The 24177-nt window shown below is 37.1% G+C and overlaps 1 protein-coding gene across 2 annotated transcripts in view; it reads right to left on the bottom strand.

Moving 5' to 3' along the window:
- Positions 1–24177, bottom strand: part of LOC126850512 (uncharacterized) — a 158352-nt gene that overhangs the window by 41777 nt on the left and 92398 nt on the right. The window lies entirely within an intron of this gene.

The following is a 24177-nucleotide window of genomic DNA, read 5'->3' as shown; positions in this document are numbered from 1 at the left end:
CGTAAGAATCCAACACTGTAAAATCCGATAAGAGAACATATTCGAATATTGTTATTTTTTTAATATAATCAATATTATTATATAAAAATATTCTGTACATCTCTCGAGAGAGAGAGCAAAAAAGAGAGATAATTTTCAGTGATAAAATTTTTACTATTTACAAATTGCAAAATAATATATTTTCCCCATTTTTGTTTTGCTTATAATATGTGATTCAACTTTTTCTACATGGCAATATTATGTTCTCTAAATGAGAGGGAAATATTTCTTCTTTGATGCGTCGTTAATTAATATATTTTTTTGTTTTCAGTTAAATCTCAGTAAATTATAATCCGACACTTTGCGTGCAAGGCGCTTTCGAGCTAATCCAACGGTCAAAATATTAGTCATTCCCTTCATAAAAATAAGCTAAAAAAGCTATTAGGATCAGCTCGCGGCTTAAATTTGCCTCTTTAATTAGATTAATTAGTATCGACCCGTCTCTCACAGTCGCTCCAATCTGATCCCTGTCTGTCTTGCGGCGCCTTCCCTTCCTTCAATCTTGCCCTCGTGCTCGCCTCGGGCAGACAGAATTTATGAATGAATATTATCCCGTCCCTTTGAAGCTCTCTCTAACCTGTCTCTAACCGGCCGGTAATTTCATCAAGACTTAAATAGACGTTGATTCCATCCCGCAAATTACATTCGCAAACAGTGGCGTTTTATTAATTCCGCTCGTTACCGGCAGCGAAGTCGCCTCTTTTCAGCCTCGTGCTTCGTTCTTTGCGCGAACTTGTATTAATGATCGCTATTCAGGAAAAATCTTCGGAGACACGTCTGTTTTATATTCCGCGAATCGCGGAGGTGAAAAATAAGAGGAAACAAGTCAAAATAAAATAAACATAAATAAATCTAAGATATAAAACTCCTCCCCCGTTTCTTCTTCAGCTCTAGATTTAAAGAAAAATATCAAGTCAACACGTTTTTATCTCAAATTTATCTATTTTCTTGTTAAGAAAAATAAAAATTGAAATTAAATCAATGATTCAAATTAATAAACTGCATTAATAAATTGCAAAGTTTAATCCAATTGTTTAATTCAATATTGTTGGAAGATACTTGATATACATATATGTATAAAAATAATACAGCGCATTTTTTATCGTCTCGGTATAAATATTTTTATCACAAATTTGCACGTGAAAGTTTAAAATAAATAAGAAATTTGATTCGATCAATTCATCGAAACTTCTATTCGCTTGCTCTCTTTTTTTTTTTTATTTATATCGAGCCCCATATTCGAACGGTAAGAATAAGAGACTGTGGTGAAGTCCGGAACGAAGATTGACGACGCGACGAATAGGCTTGCGATTCAATTCGCGAAATTCAATGTCACTGAATTTAAACTTTTGCACGCGATAAAATCAATCCGCCTAACGACCGGCATATTTCACCTTGCCAAAGAATTCGCAAAGCGCTGAGCTGCGAATCCTTTTACGATAATTGTATCCTTAAAACGCAATTCTCTCTCCCTCTCTCTCAATAGAAACGTCAGTCATTATCCGATAATTCACTATTATTAAAATTTCTATTTATTCAGGAGAGAAATTTGTCAAAAAATTAAGATTATGTATTAAAAAAATTTTTGTAGTAATTCCCAATTCTTAATTTTTGTAATATAATTTTCAGCCGTGTTCTGAAGAAATGCATAAGTAATACATCTGACACAAAACACGAGAATCGATTTTCGAAAATATATCCGTCTAGGAGTAAATCTCCACATAGTATTCAGACAGGTATTATATCAAACATATCCCGTGTCTTAAAGTGATCGAATTCCTGATGAACAAGAGGGATAAGAACAATGTAGACCGGGAGGGGCGGGACTCTGGACCTTCCGGATTCGCTCATAGTGCTTCATTCAACGAAATCGACCGGGCCGTAATTGAAATGCGAACAAAGCTCTCCCGTGACAATACGCGACCTTTAATTAGTGTCGCGACCGAAGAACGTCGCCAACGGCGACGAGCAACGGGTTCGTCGAACTTATCCGTGAAGTTTCGGCAAGTGCTTAGGGCAAACAAGCGTGATTTGACAAATTGCTCACGATCGCGCCGGGAAAGACGAGATCGTTCATTCCGGTGGCTGAAGAATGAACGTCTCGACAGCGCGCCTCGACACCGAGATTGATAAATTCGCCGGCGCACGATGGCAGAGGGTAGAAGTCGGATTGATGGTCGCGAGGAGTTGAGTTTCGAGCCGACTGTAAATGTTTTCAGTTTCCTTCCTTGCCGGAGAAGCAGGAGACTTGCCGGAGAAGCAGGAGAGAAAGTCCGGATTAGACCGCGCGGAATGAAAATCCGAGTAGGAAGACGTTCCCTCTGTGTCTCTCTCTCTCTCTCTCTCGCCGGCCGTTCTCTTTGTTCGTCTTCATTTTCCCCCGGAATTGGGATTTGGGAAAGAAACAACTTTTCAACTCTTCCCCGAGAATACCGAGAGTTAGGTCACGAAGATACCTCGCCGCCTCGGGAATGGCGGAGGGACGGCACGAAAGATTGTTACATATATTCGATATTCGATCCACGAAACTCCTGTTTTCCATGAAATGTTCTCGTGCTCGGATCAGGGAAATTATAAGGAAGAGGGAAGCAAGTCTCTTAAAAGGATGCGCGATTCCGCGGGGGGGTTTTCCTCTCGATACACGCACAAATCCCTTCGCTCCACTTTTTCTATTCCACTCTTCTACTCGACACATTCTAATATTTTGAGGATTTTATCCTATTCGCGCGATCCTATTATCTCTTTAGAAGCGCACTTTCACGCTTCGTTCTTTGTTCGGTTGAATATCCGTTCAATACGATTATATGCAGCTTAAAGTGAAATGTAAAAGAGAGAGAGGGAGAGAGAGAGAGAGAGAAAATTTTTACTTTAATCTATCGTACCTATTTAAGATGATATGTGTTTACTCGCGCTTCGTAGCCGCACTGACTAAACTACCATGTATGTGAATCACTGCTTTCAGGTGTAATAATTTAACTGTCACAATATATTTTCCGATGATGAAGATCAAGCGCCACTCCTCTGTTATCTCTGTTCCATTTCCCAGCGACCTTTAATATCTCGTGGATTTTATTTCAGTTACACGATTATTATCATTCCGGAAAGCCTGTCTTTGTGTGTCGCTTTCTTTATTCACTGCCAAATATTTTTTCATATATAATTCAACAGAAATATAATAGTCAGATTTTATTACTTTTTAAGAACGAACTGAGTGCTCTTTACATTTACAATGCATTTCTTCTACTGCGAATACGTGACTTAACATTTTCAAGCCCAGCCGTATAATTAAACTTTATGTATATTGCTAATTATAGGGGTATTTCATTAAATACTACGTACTAACGCAATTTTATCTTCTTTCACAGCTTTGTAGAACGTTTCGTACTGATATTCTTTTACCGACTCAATTACTTTTTTATAGACATATCTTCTCATTTTGCTCTTTCCTATCTCATTTAAAAGATTTCGTCTCAAACATTTCTTTGCAGTTTAAAAAAAAAATAATGCTATTGATAAGAAAAGAAATTTTCATCGTCACTATTTTTATATTTTTGTCGCACAAATTTGCGACTAATAAATGTAATAAATTAGAACATGATAAATTAATTTCAAAAATTCAAATATATAACTTTGAACACAACCAGGATATACCTTCTGTATTTATATTACGTAAACAAATAGATTTTCATGCAAAAGGAGCATCTTATCCAGTAAGATAATGTGAGAGATACGATGAAGTTTTTCACACAATCTCTACACTATCACTTCCATTTTTATCGGTACTTTGACTTTACGCCAATTTGAAAATCTGTTGCATCGACAATAGATTTTCTTCTCATCGATTCCTTACTCTCTTCTTAAGCTACATATACCTTCCGAATTTACTCTACATCGTTATCATACTTTCTTAATCTCCTATTACTTCGCTCTCTATCTAAAATTTAATAGGATAGGAATTTATATGCTAATACAAGGTGCACATGTTGGAGGAAGTTAATGTTTCTGCTGGAGAATATATTTTTTTAACGAAACGTTCTTGCTTAGTTTTTCTTCCTTGTCTATAATACTCTCTAAAATTTATTCTTGGCGCATATATATAACGTGATGCTAAAAGAGAAAAGAAATAGCTTTTCTTATTTAAAATAGTCCTCGCCCTCTTTGCTCTGCTGCAATGATTGAAAGGATTTTTGAAAGATTGAAAGAATTTTTCGTCGAAAATTGTGTATCGACATGCATCATTTGTCAGATTTAGAAATAAGTATCGATTTGTGTCCGACATTTCGTACGTTCCTCGGCGAACATGTCTCTATCCATTGTGCGCTTATGAAGAAAGCGGGACGTGTTCGCTTCATCTTCCAGAAATCTAATAGAAAATTCATCGCGAGAACCTACATCTTGCCTCTGATGTCAAGATAGATAATAATAGGCCGAGAAAAGAAATTTTCTCGGAAATACATATACGGAAAATTTCGACCGATCACTTTGCCACGAAGAGAGAGATTATTTCATTTTGTCCTATATGTCTGATTCAACTTGTACTTAACTCCTTGAAACGTAATAAGTAGTTTACTGTAATATATCTTTTATGTATATATATATATATATAAATTCTTCTGAATTTTATATATGTATCTATAGATTAAATAGAGATGAAATGAATTTCAGAAGCGAACGTGCATGGAACTTAAAATTTGAGTGTTTAAAAGTTTAAAGTATTAACGTTTCCGCGCTACCTGAAGTAGTTACGAAAATGTCGGAGCAGCTCTCGCTCAGTGTCCAATAAAATCGTGTTATGCTGCGAATGGATGGCCTAGTTTTCGTACAATTTCGCGGCGATAAAGTCAAAGAAGCTTTTACCGTGCTGATGTAGCACGCGGCGAAAGAAATTTATGCGTAGCCGTATGGCCAATAAATTGTGGCTATATTTTTGTACACAGACACACACATACGTACAAGCGATCTAGAAATGAACAACAGCGAAAGAAGCTTAATTAATCCTTAAAAATTAACAACAGAGATCATTTAAAAAAAGGGTATCACTATACTTCTCTTGTGCCTTTTATTTTTAAATTATATATATTTTAATAAATATTTTAAATCTTCCAGAAATTAAAATATCTCTCTCTCTTTCTCTTCTTTTATTTCTTAATCAATTAATAGTTGCTCTAAATTTGTCCTTAGTTTGTAAGATCCCTCGTGCACACGTGGAGCCACTCTCGTGCGGGGTAGATCGGCGTGTCCCTCGCGAATTTAATGAAGTACCACAAGACTCTCCATTCCGGCACCGATGCCAAACTCTACCCATAATAATACGGGTAAATCTACTCTGGCGCGCGCCATACATTCGCATGCACACGCGGGTCGGTTTCGGGAGGCAAAGGTTGGCGAATACGGGTGAGGTGACGTTCCAGAGGATTTTGGCTCGGCGGCGTAGAGGGAAAGACGATGCGGAGGAGCTCCCGAGCTCCTCCAAGTCTCTCCACGGGTAGAGCACGATCCAACTTGATACAACTTTCCTAACAAGCCGGTCTTAACTTGGCGGAGCAACCGCGAGAGTCGTCTGTGCATCGCGTGCAACTGCGCCTCGCGCTGCATCCTCCCCCCCTCGTTTCCTTCACCGCGACGCGTGTTCTCGACACCTGCACCTGCACGACCTGCGAGTCCCTACGCGAATGTATGAAACGCGCGAGCGGCCAGAAACGTGTTCCTGTAAAGTGGATAAACTAATTTTGTCACGACGATACTGTTACTTCGCGCAGCGGCCAGCTTCTAAGTTGCATTTCTGTAGTATTGTATATACGAGCATCTTACTATGTCGGGGGAATAGAGGGAAAAAATGAAAAAAATGAAAAAAAAAATGAAAAAAAAAAAACGATCTACCAATGGTAGTTTTGGAATTTTGCGCTATTAATTATTATTTTTTCATGTCCCGGATCCTCCAAAAGCTATCTTATAAATAAACCAATAAACAAATGATAGAGATAGTTAATATATTGAAATCTAATTACATGCATGGTTAAAGAATCATTATTTAGAGAATCATATTACCAGTACACGTATACCTATTATAACAAAATTATATATATATATGTAAATTAGGCCGTTAAATGCGCCTGGATTACCGTATCGAGCATATTGAATTAACGTTAATTAATTGAGCATTGGTTTATGATTGCAGAAATTATTTAATTATTATACATTAAATTTTGCAACTTAATCTTGACACATAATATATTTGCAGTTACATGAGCATATAGAGCAATATTAAATCGTAATGATTAATTAGATAATTATGACAAATGCCGCTGTTTAACATTTTGATACAATTATGTAATATGTAATACATTGACTTAATCTCTCTATATACATTTATAATTTTTCTAAAAAATATTTCATGAACTTTGGAAATATATAGAATCGATTTTTTCTTTCCGATCTTTTAACATTACCTACAGCATTATTTGTTTTCATACCAAAGTCAATTTTTCCATTATCCACCGTAATAATAATTACTCGAATTCAGGAGATATTAAATATAATATCGACGCAGTTTCTCACCCCGCTCGTTAAGGACTCACTTTTCTTCGCTGCGAAAATGTTTGGGAAGATTTGCAGTTACCGGAATTTGGAAAACTTCCATCGCAGTCGATTTATCGTCGCATTTTCAAACACGTATAAGTGCGATCCGCTCTTCTCTGTATATGTATATCGATATCGATCCGTTTTCCCCTTATCGATGAACCGGCAAATGGATGGCGGCGCGGGGTAAGGTTTGCCGGAAATGGGGCATTTCGAATGCCGAAAATTGAGAGCGACCACCACTGCCCCAGTTGGCGGTGGGCGAATGAAAAGGGGGTTTACGGAGCAGCAGCGGCTTCGCGTCTAGGAAGGAAATGAACATTCGCTCGCCTAGATTCTCCGGGAAACGAGTGATTATCGAACGCGTAACCGAACGGGCACCGGATTGCTAGAGACGGAGAATGGTGCGGGACACGAAGCCGGGTAACCGATTCTGTCAGCGAAATTTATCGGAAGCGGCAATTAACGTAACATCAAACGAAACGATCGACGATCTGAGAGACGAGGACCGAATAATTTCTCTCGCGGGAAATAACAAGTGATGTGCCAGGCAAACGTTGCTGTGTCATTAAGTATCGTCGAAATAAACACGCAGGATTAATTACAGACGAATCAGGTTTGCGATTCGGAAAAGTAATAGAAATCGAGAAATATTTTCGCGTAAAGTGTTAGCTTCTTTCTATTTGTATAAAATTACAAATGTATCATTGACACTTGATCGTAAAATAAATTATCTGTCCATTTACGTAATTCGCACACGGATGACGATTTCTGACGACGCGATGTTGAATGATGCCGGGAACACAGGCTCATTTTCATTGGAAGGATTTATTGGAAAAAATCACGCCTATATCGTCAATATTTACACGATCTGGCTACGTCGTCGCCCAACGGCAAATAATTCGTCCATTTCGCGTAGAGTTCGCGTGACATGTCGCACCGCGAACAGCCGTGTAACACGCGGTCGCCGCAGCCCGCCGAATTTATTAGAAACAATAACTAATTTCGCGTAAAGCCGTATAAATTATGAAGCCCCTCCCCCCTCCCGTTCCCCCGTCCTCTCTCCGCGGTATCGCAATAGAATGTGGGCGCGGGCGCTGCTTTTCCGGGCGCTTCGATTGCCATAAAACCCGACGAGCCGCACTCGCGAGAGCGCGAGTTACGAGCCGCGGCAAACAAACGCGTCTCTAACGAACCCGTCGGCGTGTTCGCGCAAACACTACAATGCATTGCGAAACGTCTGAATGAAACGTGGTTTTAGTTGCTCGATTAAATGCGTTTCGTCGTATTGTAATTCGGTTCTGATCAAAGTTCACTGCGCGAGGCAACACAAATGTTTTAAATTTCTCCAAGAATTAGAAAGAATGGAAAAAGAAATATAATATATAAAATAGGTCCAAATTCCGGCCAGACGTTGAAATTTTATAGGAAATTTAATTCTAATCAAAAAGTTTCCTAAAAACATGAATCAAAAAATGCTCCCTTAAATGTTAGCGCCCAAAATCTCTGAAATCATGGTTATTTTATACGGTTATTTTCACAAATATCAAGGAAAGTATGCTGTTTTTACAACAACAACAAAAATATTTTTTTATACATTTATAGAACACTTTTTTTATTCAGAATTAAATTTCCTATAAAATCTCAAAGTCTGTCCAGAACGTTTGAGTCCACTCTGTATATATAATCTTTTCTCGTTTTTACATACGATTTTAAAACATTTTGAAGATTAATTTTTTAATAAATTATATGATTCCAAACTCTAGTGATTGAGAAAAAATCAAGTTTGTAAATGTATATAAAATTCCTTTCGTTTTATTCAATCAAAACAGCTGACAGCTGTCAGTTTACGCGAAATTTAAATATCGCAAGAAAGAAGTTGATATATGTATATATTTATTCTCCATTTAGCTCACTGCATGATCATTCGATTGCTAATCACCGTCATTTCGCCATTATCGATTCAGCAAATGTGTCGCGAAGGTACGCGCGTCGTTTTCAAGCGGTTAAATTACGCTCGATAATTGTTTCACGCGCTGAACAAGCTGAATAAATTATGCGATCGCGCTTGATGGCAATTCCCTCTCTCTCTCTTTCTATCTCTCTTGCCTCGATTAAAGTAAACTTTACACGGAGCGATATAAAGCGCGCGCGCACAGAGATCGCTCGAGGTCGCGCGATTGGATGTTACCAAATAACTGTGCGAAATAGCGTAAACAAGCGGCAAACCGACATATTCACGAGAGAAGTGCCATATCCCATTTCGCAATTCACCGCGAAGCGTTTAAACGGCACACATTAGCGCCGCGGATCCCCCGCACACGTGGCTATTTGATTAGAATTTCGAAACTGTAACAGAATTTTGTCTGCGTTAACCATCCGTGTATTTGCGGCTGGATATAACGATTGGGCGGAGATGTCGCAGAGATACGCGAAAGCGTGTTAAACTGCTGAAACCGCTCTGCTTCTATTCTATTTTTATTCAACCTCTCGCCGTAATATCAAATGGATTTTCCTCGAATAGAGAATTCTAATCTGAAACTTGTTCAACAGAGAAAAATACCAGAAAAAACATTTTATTTAGTTTTTTTTTTTTTTTAGTGCTGGAATACGATTCCGACTTTTAAATTCCTCCGTCACGTCACAGTATCTTTTTATTATTATATAAAAGACTCGTTATTAACGCAATAATAATTTTTTGAAATATTATTTATTTTTTAAATCATAATCTATAATCTTAAAAATTTTGTATTTAGTGTCGAAAATTTGTGGAAAAAATAAATATTCTCTTCCTGACGTTAAAACAAATGTTTTTTGTGTTGAGCTGTGTAATCAAGATATTTAATAAAAAATTATGACAATAATATCCGTCGTATATTATAGCTGGAGGAATATTATTTTCAATTTTATGTCAAAGAACATAAGGAGAGATTTAAGATTGCATATAATATTTTTAGCCTTTAACATGTAGAAATATATGAAAAATGTAATAAAATCATATTAATTATTTTCCCATTGCTACAGATTACAACATAACTTGCGATATCGATCCTGAATATATATCCAAATGGGCTCCAAGAGATTCTGTTATCGTCATCAATTAAGATAGGGCAAACTGCAATTGCGAAGTCTTACACCGAGGTAGTCGCTATCGCGCACGTCAGCGATCGAAGTTAACGTCGAACCCGGGGCGCGGTCTAAGTAATTGAAATTAATTATCGATACTGTTCCGGAATCCGTACACGTTGCGTCATTTTGCCGTGTCTCTTGGAACTACTCTTCGATCGATCTCTCGATCGAGAGCGAATTACATTGGATAAATAATAATTTTGTAACCAACACCTGGCAGCGTGGGTCGATAATTTAATCGTCGATTATTTTTCCTGCGGCATTAATGCTGATTGGTCATTCATCAATCGATAGATTCCGATCATCGCGGCAATCCATTAAAGAGTTTTAATTTGCCGTTAATGGTACTCGTATGTATAAATCAGGCTGAAATGAATTGCGTATCTCGTGGTCCAATGGAAAATGTCACGCGTTATAATGATAATGATAATGGAAATCGTCCCGTATATCACAATTCATTGTTTCTGCCGTTGTATGCGAACTTCCCATTGTGGAAAATTAGTCGGTGCGCAAAAAAGAAAAAAAAAAGAAAAAACACGATTTATTTCTCGTCAAATTTTGTTGTGGAAACATCGTAATCCTTGATGCAAAATGGCTTGAAATATTTTGATATTTCGCTTTCTATATTAATATACGACTCAATATATTTTGCACCGCGCGCGCGGTTAAGAGAATTAAATTAATTCCGCGAGGGAAAGAGAAAAAAAAGAGAGAGAAATATTTTCCAGAATTTGATTTGCGGTGCGTATGACCAGCGGGGTTTATTTTCGCAATAGTAACGTGAACATATATTGAACTGTCAGTTAAAGCGCAAATGTTAATGCGTGTTGTATTATAATGTAAATTAATTCAATGATAGTTTGACAATAATTTAATATGCTTCCTGCAGAGCATGTTATCAATGATACAAGAAATTTTTTCAAGAGATAGAAAGAGAAAATTAATTTGGAATTTTTGCAAAAATCCGCCGGATGTGTTTCGATATTGCGTCGCGATTTGTTGCTCTCGATCAATCTATAACGTCAAATGCGCGATTTCTCGTTGGAAATCAATCATTAATCGCCGTCGAATCTATTCGCGCGTGTAGTAGATCGCGTCGAACACGGTCGCATAAATCAAGCGAAACGGGGTGCACTTTTTACGTCGCTAGCGGCTGGACGGAAAATAATGGCGTACACGCATCGATTAAAACAATATGGAAGAAAAAAAGATTATTTACGACAGTCAATAGCGACCATTAATATAACAATTCTTTGTCTTTTTTCATAAAAAAGATCTCGTTCTTTAATAAAAAGTTTACAGATTGCAAGAATACTTATCAATAAAAAAAAAATTAATAACAGGAAAATGAGGAATCAAAAAAATATTCTTTTGCAAAGAGTTACATTGTCCTACTTATAATTAAATTTTTAGCAAAGCATTTTATGTAATATACACAACATCGTATATTATATCTTTCTCATACATTAAAATATAGTTTTATGAAGAAACAAAAAATTTTTAAAGAAAGAGAGAGCCGAGGCTCTTGCTTTTGACAAGACTGAAAATAATATACACTTTATGTTAACGCAAAAGTCTAGAAACGTAGTAAAAAAAAAAATAAAAATAAAAATAAAAATAAAAAAAAACGCGTTTCTATGCGAGTGGATTCTCTTGCACGAACTGCTTAATCTGCCCTCTGTGATGAAGAAGATATCCTTTTCTCTGCACTGCATCGCGCGCGAGCGCGCGCGTTTTTACCTCGCAAGAGACACGGTAAAGGGAGAACAATTTCGCGTCTTCATGTTAAAGCGCGAATGCAATAATCTACCTTGCGCCGTTGCGTCCTACACAAGGTACGTGAACGGTGAGTCCGCGAGCGATGAAAGAGAGGTGGTGTTCGCGCTCGTGACAACAGGCTAATGTGCGAGAAAATGCGGAACAAAAGCGCAAAAGTTGAAAACGTGACGGCTTTTCACGTAGTCGAGTTCGGAGCAGTTCGCTGCAGACTAGGCTACTCAATCTGCGAACGCGACGCCAAGAGACTTTAAACGCTTCGTATTGTTTTAAATAAGGCCTTCTTGGCAGCACATGATATGGCAGTATAATTATTCAATTATACGCGTGGGTATTTTTAAATTCGACAATAGTATTTTATTTATTTTTATTTAAAATTATAATCCTATATTTCAAATATCAAAGTATTTATTAAATATGTATTTTAAAATTTTTATGTATAAACAGATAATATTTACACATTTCTGTCAATTTAATATGATCATTGTTATAAAACCACATATATTTTTGAAATTTTATATTTTATATTGAGGGATGCGATATTAATATTTTATGTAGAATTTTTTAAGAAATATATATATATATATATAGGGTTTTCGGGAGGAATAAAAAATATTTGGAAAGGTTGTAGTATCGAATATTTTGAATAAGAGTTCATATAAACATGTGTCAATGGATGCGGAGATAAAGCTGTTTGAATTGACGGGTAAAACTATTATAAGAGGTATAAATGATATGTTGTTTGTATTTATTGACTATTGAATTATACAAAACACAGATAATTTATAAACAATCTACAGTTTACTAATTGAAAATCCACCAAACTTCAATACATTTTGCAACAACTCTTGTGGTAATGTGTTACAAATTATTTGTCATTTATTTGTGTTTTGTATCATTCAAATAATCAATAAATACAAACAATAACAAGTCGTTTAATCGTACTTTAATAATGTCTCATAATGGCTTTGTGTCAGTTTCAAACGGCTATATCTTCGCATCTCTTGACAGTTGGAGGGCTTGACAGTTGTTTATATAAATTTGTTTAATCAGAATAATTGATACTACAATTTTTCAAAATATTTATTATTCCTCTTGAAACATCCTTTATAGCGTAGAAGAAAAGTCTCATGAGTATGCCTCGATTACAAACTTCACTTGCAGTGAAGCGGCGAACATACGAAACGACCGTGGAAATCTCCGCTTCCACAAGCCCCGTTTCACCCACCAAAGTTCAAATGACGGGAATGAGTTTGAAGCGTTTCCTTCGCGAGTACAGCGTGGTGCTCGGCTACGCCGATGCTCAACGATTCGAGAGAGGACGAGAATGAGAACGAGAGGACGGTTAAAGAGTCCTGGCGTCAGCCAGGTGCGAGAGAAAACGAGGCCGAGCGGAAGTGGTGGCGAGAAAAAGATGAGAAGACGGTGGGAAAACAGGCGAGGAAATAAGACAGAAGGAAGGAAATCAGAGATATAGATGGGGCGGGAAAATGGAACGAGGGGGTGGTTGCGCACTCCCACGGAAACGTTACCCACTTATGCACGGCACATTTAACTCCATTCCCCGTTACAGTGCAAAGGAGCTCAGAACCTAGCCCAGCTCTATGCGCGACGTATGCACGCGAGAAAACGTAGTTTGCCAGCCGGCCACGCGAAAACCGTAGTCGGTAACATAATCGCTTGTTTTAACACCTCCGGCTTCTGCACGAGACAGCGACATATGCGGCTTTTCATAAAGATATACGGCAAAAAGATGCCGGCGACATTTCCTCCGTTTAAAAAATAACTTATGTTTCTTTCGTAAAAAAATCGAGTTTTAAGTAACACGTGCAGTTTTTATTCAAACGCGAGGTAGTGAAGTTTCCCCGAGAGAGAGAGCGAGGTATATATCATGTGTCCGTATTTTTCTATGATCGCCGCCGCGCGTGACGGATAAATCAGATGTCATCCGACGCGAAGCGACAAATGGTGAATTTCTCGCGATCGGTCATCCGATATTCATGAGGCACGGGGGCACACGCGTACCAATGTGCATAGCTCACATACACCATGTTCGTATATGTATATGGATATTCGCGTTCACATACACAACGACACACGTGGCGGAGTCGCGCGCCACGTGGGAATAGGAGTTATTCGCGGGTGGGGGGGAGAGAGAGAGCGTGAATATAAATGAAAACCGCGTGCACGCGCGGGCGGTATAATATCGTGTGCCGGCTGTAATTTCCAATGTACCTAACTAAGTTATGTACATGCACGCGAATGGTGCGGTGCGTGCAACCAGAAGAGAGATTCCGAACGTGCGCCCGCGGCATCACGCATTGTTCCTCCGTGGATTCAAGCTGGAAAGCCATCGTCCGTTCGAATCGAAATCGATATTCTGAGCCGAGTTCAATTTTTAACGCCGCGAATATGGAACAACGCTTAAATTTTTCTTTCTTTTTTTTTACGCGTAACGATTGCTAGAATAAGCAGATACAGTAACAATGTTTATAATTGGAATTAATTGGCACAGTTGTTCTTTTTTTCTGCACAGTTAGACAATTCGAAATTGAATCTGACATATATGTACTGAGTGATTTATTTTTGCGTTCATACAAAATGTAACAAAAAGTTGCATGCGGTTTTTTTTTTTATTTGTGTATCATTTATATCATTTATCTTGTTTAAAAAAAGATTTTCGGAAGGTAACATTTTTGTTGAGAGATACGAATGCTCTACGCACACATACTTGAATCCGTAGAATATTAATCTCATTATTTGCAATATCATATTTTACTCCATATATTTAATGCATCACATGTTCTCGGGATAAAATTAAAAAAGAAAAAAAATCCCAAATTTTTCTCAATACTAATTCGAAGTATATACGTCGCTAAATTAGCGAGCGCTCGTGCATGGTTCGTTTGTCTCGTCGAGGGAGGAAACTCGATGGCACTCTCTCATCTACGAAGATCCTTCAGAGCGTGACTCAGTTTAGAAGTCGCGAGGACTTCGTTAGTGCGGCTTTTCAAGCTAAAAGTCAAACATCAAGCAACCGGTGTGAGAGGGATTAGGACGCTTTGTTACTTCGCCTCTTCATATAGATGAAGGGGCATATCTTAGCTGATGAACTCTAAAGTAGATACGCGCATGTCGTATATATTTCGTCATTTCGCGAAAATTAATTTGGTCGATGAGAAATATCGGAAGTATTCATTCCAATCGATTTGTCTCACGGTATACATAAACGGGTTAAATTCTCTGCGTATTTCTCTCTCATTATTCATAATTTTATACGCAACTAATACGATCATTTATAATTACGTCTCAATTGTATTAAAATGAATTTTCAGCTTTGTAATTTAATTTATTTATTCAATATTTAATAATGCGATGTTACGCGCGATCTTTTCGCAAGATAATATTTTAATTTCATTATATTATATTTATGTATATATCCTCGCAAATATAAGCTTACGCATAGTAGAAATTATAATTATATAAAATTGCACATTTTTAATTTTATCGTACAAAAACTCTTCCCTTACATATTATTCTGCAATCGCAAAATTCATTAAAATATCGTTTTGCAAACTCTTTTAAATAATTAAATAAACATTCATCTGCAGAAAATTTTTTATTTCAAATAAAACGCAATGAGTCGAGAATATCGTGAATATCGTAACATCAAACGGTATAATTGTATATTATATAATAAAAAAATAAAAAAAAAAAAAGGGTATGCGCCACATTGTCGTTTTCTTCCACTCTATTCGCGGATACCGCTCGACCATTGTTAGTGCTTCAGCATGCACGGCGGTTAAGTGCGCGTTAAGAGAGACCCGAGAGAGGCGGATGCCTCTAAAAGAGGATGATGCTCGGAGAGGGATGCAGTAGCACGCAAAAGCAGGTGGTGGCTTTAGGCATCGCGGCAAAATCTCTGCGGCGACGCTTTTAAAGGCCACTACAATTTGTCAGGCTTTCTTACGCGGTCACGAGATCGCAGGCGCGAGGTCAAGTGTACTCTCGCGATAAGAAACGTAATAGCACTTCTTGCGCCTTCTGTTTTTCACAGGTTGCATTCGCCTACACGCGGGTTGAAACTTAAATAGCTTCAAGATATTATATACAATGTTGATGATGATGGGCGTGACGTACAACATTCACTTCTTTACCAACAGAAATCTGACGCGGTGTAATGGAAAGACGGATTAATTAATTAATTAATCAACTTAAAAGTTCTTTCGCACAATAAAATAATAGAAAAGATACGAATTTCGATACGATATAAAATAAGTAGTTCAGTGTATTCGTATGTAATTAGATGAAATTTCTAAGTATTTAATGCCTGAATGAGGTATTTAGTCTCCAAGTGACGTTTCTAATAAAGCTCCCTTCTTGTCCATTGGCGAATTATTCTTGACAAGTTGTACGTGAACTCAAATTCTCATTATATAGTTCGTAGTCGCGGAAAATTACTTCTGTAGTCATGACATACCTAGTCAAAGTTGTTAGAGTAGCGTTTGTGGATTACTATCACGAGAGAACTGTTGCGAACATCTGAACATTCAGTCCGCCAAGTTGCATGAATTGTGCAAATTGAAAAGGCATCAGAACTATGTTAATCCGCGGCAAAAATTTCGAATACTGTTTGATTAATTAATATCATATTATACAATTACAATGAGACGATGTGTATTTCTAACAATCAATATCCGTTAATGATTATTTGTCAAAGTGATAAATAAAATCCACGTAAAATTTCAAAAGAATCATGCATAATAAAACGACGAATAAAATGTAACGAATGTCCTTGCGCGTGTTGTTTGTACTGTATATATAAAATTGGATGGATGTATAATACATGAGGGATATTGTTTCGTACCTGTCAAAATCTATCACGCATAAAGTTCGTACGCGCTTAAGGATTGTGATAGTAAAATACGAGGAGACGCGAGAGTTCCTTCTACGCAGACAGTTTAGCTAATAAATCATTAAGCAACTCGTCACTTGAGCGATATCCTCGACGAAGACGAATGATATTAGATCCGCAGAGACGCTCCTCGTCGAATGGCTAATTCCTTAAGTAACTCATGTGTCTGCGCATGCAGGGGAATGACATTGAACGGCGAAATCGGGATAAGCTCCGAGAGCGAAATTCTCGATGCTTGCTACAGTGGACGGATGTTTGCTAATTTGGCTTCGTATATCGATTAATCGAAATCTATCGGTATAAATAAAATCAAATTTGTCCATAATTTATCTAAAGTTCATCTACATATTTTGATATAAAATCGTATTTGAAATAAAAATTGTATAATTCAGGAAAAAATATACTATAATCGTGATTTTATTTCATAATTGAATCGATTTAGTATGTGTGGGTGTATGTGAATGTATACACGCATACAAATAAACTTTATTTTACATATAAAAATTATAAAAACTTTTACTCAATTTTTATAATTAACTGTTTCGTTTATTTATTTCGTATTTATTTTTTAAACTAGCTTTATCTCCTCAATTAAAACAATAGAATTAGTAAAAAAGATATAGAAAAAATATAGAAAAATTTAATTGTTTTATTATGCTATTTTTTAAACACAGATTTATGTATATTGAAAACTGCGTATTTACGAATTGAACAACACAGATGGTCAGAAGGTGGTTGCATATTATTCTACAGACAATAATAATTTTGTATATATAATAATGAACAATAATCTACGCTGCACGTAATTCGTTTTGAATGTACAACGAAATGAATTTCACTGAATTAAACAGAATTACGAACCATTGTGCGCGCAGTATAATGGATACAGATACATTTCAACAGGTGTGTTATCATAAAATGTGTTGTGCGCGCAAGTTGTTTTTTTGATTTTTTTTTTTTTTTTTTTTTTTTTTTTACAGAATTCGCGAACCTGGTAGTTTCAATAAAATATGGCCAACATCCTTGTTTACTGCTTTTATGAGGCCTCCAGCCTGCATACCGGAATGTCTAAACTTGACATCTTTTGTTCACGTCACGCGAACGTCAGGCGGTTGCGATATAAAAGCTATAAAAAAGCGTTTCTCTAGCTGACTAAAACTCCTTGCGTTATGCAATTTTATTTGAAGTAACGCACAATTTTTTAATAGAAAATTTTACCAGACTCGATGCATATCGCTCGAGGAATCATTTGTTTTTTGAAAGAAAGAAAGAACAAAATTGCATTTTTGTCAAAATATCAGAGACATTACTGTCAGGAAAATTTGGATTATGCGTATGCAACGCATCTCGCAAATTTTCATAACACACGTATGTACGAAAATATGCATAAATTTCCGTAAATCCTGTCGCATAATTTTCAGAAATACGTGGAAAGTATTTCGGAGATGTTAACGGCGAAGATAACGGCTATGAGTGAAATTTTTGCAAGATCTAGCGCGTTTAAGATTCGAAATCCATATCTGTTTAATAAGACCGTTATATAAATGCGAGTTTTTATTTTTCATTGTAGAATTTATTAGCAATTTTAAAATTACGAAGTCCATAATCTAAATAAAAATTTCCGAGCATTTCTTATCACGATATATATTAACAGATAAGATCAAGAAAATCTCACTTATCTGATCATGTATATTAATCTGATGTAATAAATATGCATCCACAGTAAATATTTCATGAATTTTCACTCGCAGTCATTTGCAATTTCTTTCTATCTTTATTGCTAAGAATCTGGCTGAAAGAGAGAGAGAGAGAGAGAGAGAGAGAGAGAGCTCACATTCGGAAGAATTCAAACTCGAGGCGAGCGAGAGGAGCTTGTGCTCGTCTCGATTCATTCATGAGGATATTCTTACGCAATTACGCAAGACAGAGTTAGGGAACCGACGACGTTTCGCGCGTCCAGCGGTTACTTGGGTCCGGCTCCGGTCAGGTTGGCGCCTTGTATATTTATAGTTTGACCTAATCTCTCAAAGCAGCGAGAACGAGGAGACGTGCGACAGATGGAGAAAGAGAGCTTACCGCTTATCTCACGGCTCTCCGTGAACGCCGCTGGCATCCATTTTCGCCACTTCGCATCGGCGAGGCAACGACGAAATTAACGCCGACGAGGTGAGTAACCGGCTCTGCTTTGGCAACAACATGTTTTTTTCCGTCGTTTCCCCTCCGGAGCTCCTTTGCTTTATATAACTGCCCGCAATACCGAGCTTAAAAGCTCTTATTTCCTTTCTCCATCCTATATCGAATTAATTTCTTTTTTCATAAATTTTTATATTAAAGCAACTTTTATCGCGCATTTGATATATACAAAGAAACTAATGCTACGAAATATTTAAAATTCTCTAAGGCCTATAAAATTCATTATGCAAATTTATATAATGCAGAAAGAATAAAATAAATTTAAAAGAAAATATATGTAAATCCCCTCGAATTATATCTTGTGCACAAGACGACATTGCCGTCATTTCACATTTTGCCAACTACATCATCTTTCGCGGAAACGCAGCGATTTGTTCTGTTTTCGAGTGCGAGTTACGTAAACAGTGGCCGAAACGAAAAATAAAGGAGCGAACGTACCTACGTATGTAACTATATATAAGCCGTGATATCGTCTTATCCCCATGGGAGACTTTAAGCCGGCCAAAGCTTAACGATCGCGGGAAACGACGGCCACTTTGGCGAAGGGAAAACGACTGCTCGTTCACCATCTCTCCTTACCCGTTCCGGCAAAAAGAAATTCTCCTTCGTCGGAGCTAGCCCGACGGCCAATTAAGACGACCGATTACCCTCGCTCGTATTATTCATCTCAAATAAAATTCTTTACGTTTCTCTCTCTCTCTCTCTCTCTCTCTCTCTTCCTCTCTCTCGTGTCGGATGTCCTCGACTCGTAATAATCGGGGACATTTGTATAACGCAGTGGCGAAACGCACTCGCGTCACGTTTAAAGCCGGCTTAAAAAAAAAATCTCTTTGAAATTCTCTGGTTCAGTAGTCTTCGCACTTTTTTCCCGCCGCGAAAAGCCCCTTTCGCACAAAATTGTAAACGGCTTCACCCCGGCGAGGTAAAATTTTGCGCGCATTTTCTCGAATTAATTTTAACAACGCGCGTGGTTCACCTTCATTCATTTACGTAATGGCACTACTTATTTTCAATTTTAACAAATCTCGTGAGTGTATAAAATAATAGTGATATAATTTATTGTTGCAATGTTTCAGACGAATGAAAAATGAATGAAAAATATTGCATTCACACGGCGAGTTGAATTAATCTATCTAAAACATATGCGCGGTAGAATTTTGTAGAGTTTTTTTTTTTTCAGGAAGTCGAAGCGAATTATTAAAGTTGCAATCGATTTCAAATCGGCATGATGCATTTAGAACGCCATGCTATTGAATTATGCTTCGTTTCACGGACATTCCTCATTTCTTGACGAGGGACGCAAAAAAATGGCGGGGACGAGAAGCATCATTTAGGAAAAAAATCATGAGCTCTCTCTCTCTCTCTCTCTCTCTTTCTCCGTGAAACTGCTCGTATAAACTTGTCTGGCCAATTTATCCTTTGATGTGCTTATTCGTACGTTGCAGCTCGCATCCGACTCCACTTATTTCATAAGCTAAGAGGCGAAGGAGAGAGTAAGAGCGAGCCGAACTAATATTCATCATTCGCTCTTCTCTCGCGAAAATCAACAGTTATGTATTCTGTTTGCCGACGTCGTCTCGCTGCGCCGCTTGACGCTATCGAGAGAGAAAGGCGGGAGAAGGGGGGAGGGGGGGGGGTCTCCTTTGATCCTCTCGCGATGAATATCGTCCGTTTGCGTCGACAATTACGAATTGAGTAATGAAATGAAATACGTGGCGCCGACGAGACTCGTCTATCAGCGAGACGCGAGATCGAGATACTTCGCAACCGAGTTTGCGATTCACATCATCCTGATGCAAATTATCGTGTCTCCACAAGCAAAAATTATCTTTCCTCGTAATCATCGTAGCTCGATAATTTCGTATTCGTACAATTTCACAAATATACCAAAAACGACGATAATTATATCGCAGCGGAAACATCAATCGTCTCTCTCTCTCTCTCTCTCTCTCTATTTCGTTCTCGACATCGCGGATAATCCCCGTGCCCTTCGCGCGACTCTCGCCGTGAACAAAGAGAGTATGGATAATGCTTGACCATTTGCACATACCGGCTGTACATTACTCGCCTCAAAAGCACCTCTGTTACCGCTGAAAGCGCCCTTCGAGGCTATTTGCCAAATGATTTCCCGCTCGAGATACTCGTCTGTTTGCTATATATGCCGCATATTCACTGAAACTGTAATGCAGCGTTTAGGGAAACTCGCCTATTCGTCTCTCTTTCCGAGAATGCTTTGTTGACAGAATGATCATCTCTATCATCGTTTTACGAATCATACGTGACAAAATGCAAGAGTAAGAAATGCACAAGCATACATGTGTTGTTATAATATTAAAAAAAAAATACGAGAGAGGAAATTTATTTTCCAGATATATACAATTATTTAGATTGATTTATTATAGATATTCCTTTTGCTTTTATTCATTGATTGTGCTTCAATCAATTTTGACAGAGATTAGCTTATTTAGTCAATATTACGTAATGTTAATGATATAATATATAATTATATATGCTTGATTATATTTTGATTATTCTATAGCTTGTATTAATTCCCGTTAACAACTAAATAATTAATGCGTGCATGTGATCGTACAAGACTTGGGGATTAACTATACGATTATGTTATCTCGTTATCTGATATTTACATATTAATATATCAGCACGTTGTAAAAAAAAAGAGATTAAATATATAAGATTAAATATTAAAAGATTAAATATTAGAAGATTAAATAAGATTAAATATTAATAATCCTTAAGAATTTAATTTAAAGAAAAAGAAGCAGAGCGGATTTTTACTCTCTTTAAAAGCCTCTCGCAGTTACCATTTCGATATGTGTATTCATGTTTTTGTTCTCCACGTCCGTTCCTTTTAATATCATGTTTGGCTTAGTCCGAGAGAAGAGTGACACGACAGGCATTAATGAAATGAAGGCTCTTTTTAGCCTTTTAGCCCTTATCCCCGACACTGTATTCGCTACCAGACGCAAAATTCGTAAATATAAAACTCTCTTTATGTTGTTTTTTTTTTTGCCCGTGTTAGCCATTCACGGTCGCCACTGAAAAGCTCTCTATCGTGGCGATAAGGATTTTCGTCCCGATATAATGTGCGTTATAGCAGCGACCATATCCTGCGTTCTATATATATATATATATATATATATATATATATAAAATCATTTCACGTTCAAAAAAAAAAACCCTAACATAATGCTAGGCAAACTCAATAGCATAGCATGGCAAAATGTGACGCAGATTTTTACAACATGCGAAAATATTGTTTTATAAAATTTATAATTTTATATATATATGTACATATGACAACTAAGAAAGAGAATATATTAATTATAAAAATTTCTTTTTCGCTTTAATTTTTTTGAAATATTGTTTTTCTCTTCTCATGTTTAATTTATGAAACACAGAGAATAATCATACAAAATATAATAAGAAGAGAGAAAATATAATTTTATATTTTCTTTTTTGCTCAAAAATTTGGAATTGATGATAAATTTTTCTCTCCAAGAAATATGTAAGATCGCGATAAAGCCGATGAAATCGTAAAGAGAAAGAATTATCGCGATGCGAAAAGTCAGAGTCTCTCTATAAGATCCCTGTGATAGATCGAAATTGTTAAATATTATCGACAGGAAGCGCTCCCAAGGTTTCCGTCGAGTAAAGGAGAAAGCTACCCGTTACGTAGTCTTCGAAAGACTTTTGGATAACGAGCCGTCTTTGCCTCACCCGAAACGACCCAATTCTCCTGTGAGAATCTTCGGAGGTGGAGGAAGCGATAGTAATATCGATCGGGAAAGAAGGAGGGGGAGGGGGTATCTGTCAGGGAGAGATGAACCAGCGGCGAGTAAACGAGTCGGACGAAGAGGGTTCACGATCGTTTGTCCTTCCGTCGCGTTTGCGGTGGAAAAAAAAATCGCGCTTATCGAGCAGGAAGGAATCCCTTCCGGGTCACTTTCTGCAAAAGACAGACTGCGGACAGGAGGAAATAATAAAGGGACTTTGTGACTGCAAAAATGTCGCATCGCAAATGCAGAAGCGTATATAGAACCGACGGTGAATTATATTGCTGTATGAAAATGTCAATGTACATATGTAGAAGACTAATGTAAATGTTATCATAGATTCACTCGCTATTTCCTCGTACGCGTCGATTCGTTGTAATACAAGAGAAATAAAAATGACAAAATCAGGAAGAGGGAAAAAGAAAATAAGTAAAATAAAGATATTCGATATTCTTACAAAAATAGAAATTTGACTGAAGAACTGTTGAATTTTAATCTCACTTCGTAATCGTATTAGTTAAATTCAGATACAGTTGTTAAAAAGTTACGTTTGTCACAATCGTAAGAAATGTTGAACATCTTGTCCACCATAATCTTAGTTCCCCCACGTAAAAAAAAAATATCAACGGGATGTATTATCGTAATCACTTCCCTGGAGGATTCATCAGAGTTCCGACAAGAGGGGAAGTCGGACTCGAACAAGTTTGGTACAGATCGCCGCAGACGGTCGGTCGCTCGTCCTTTTGTTCCACCGAATCGAGAGAAAAAAGTATCAAGTTTACCGAGCCCCTTGCGCTTTTCGGGAAGTTCCCTGTGAAGATATACGTAGGCCAGAAGAAAAAAAAGAGAGAAGAGAAAGCCCCTCTCTCCCCCCCCCCATTCGTTTCATCGTGACGTACTTTTTCCCTCACAACCTTCAAAAATCCGCGGTCTCTTCCCCGCGAACCTCATCCTTTTTCATTTCGCTCGATTCACTTCGTCTTTTTTCTAGCCCTCTACCGGAACTTTCTTTTCGTCATTTAGTCTGTCTTTCATAATCTTTAGACTTCCACTGATATCTTCTCTCGTGACTTGTTACATCGCAAAAATATTCTTCCTTGCAATCTCCCTTTTTTTTCTAGCTCGTTCTTTTAGTGTACTTTTCATTTACGTTTCCGTTTCTTTGATTATCTTTCCTACTTTTTTGACTCTTTTTTTATATTCATTTTTGCTCTTGCCCGAAAAAATACCTAATTTTGATTAATTATTCAGAATTCGATTGGAATTGCATGGCAGAATATTTTGATTCTTGTATTTATTCATTTATTGATACATCTATTTTAAAAAATGTCTATTTCATATCCATTCATTTGTATCGCCTCTTCATTTAAACACGTCAAAAAGTTAATATGCGATGCGAATGTAGACGATAAATTCGAGACTCTTCTTTGTTACTTTATTTTCTCTTTTCATTTTCATTTTTTTTCTTAGTGTGTTCTTTTTCCTTCATTCAATTATTTTCGTTTCTTTTCTTTGTTTTTTCATTTCTTCTCTATTTATTCTCTCTTCTTTACTTTTCGGCTTCAAGGATATTAATTATAACTGAAGAGAAAACATTAAGCAAAACGGAGATGCGTTAGAGACGAAGAGAGGTACTAGCCGCATGCAATATACGGTAAACATTCGCACACATATTCGCTGAATTTTCGTGAAGTAAACTGCACTACGACCTGCTTTCGATTTGAATATTTGTAGCTCGGTTTGCATATATTC

This window comes from Cataglyphis hispanica, chromosome 6 (assembly GCF_021464435.1).
Source record: "Cataglyphis hispanica isolate Lineage 1 chromosome 6, ULB_Chis1_1.0, whole genome shotgun sequence".
Taxonomy (NCBI): Eukaryota; Metazoa; Arthropoda; class Insecta; order Hymenoptera; family Formicidae; genus Cataglyphis; species Cataglyphis hispanica.
This window is presented reverse-complemented; position numbering and strand designations above follow the sequence as displayed.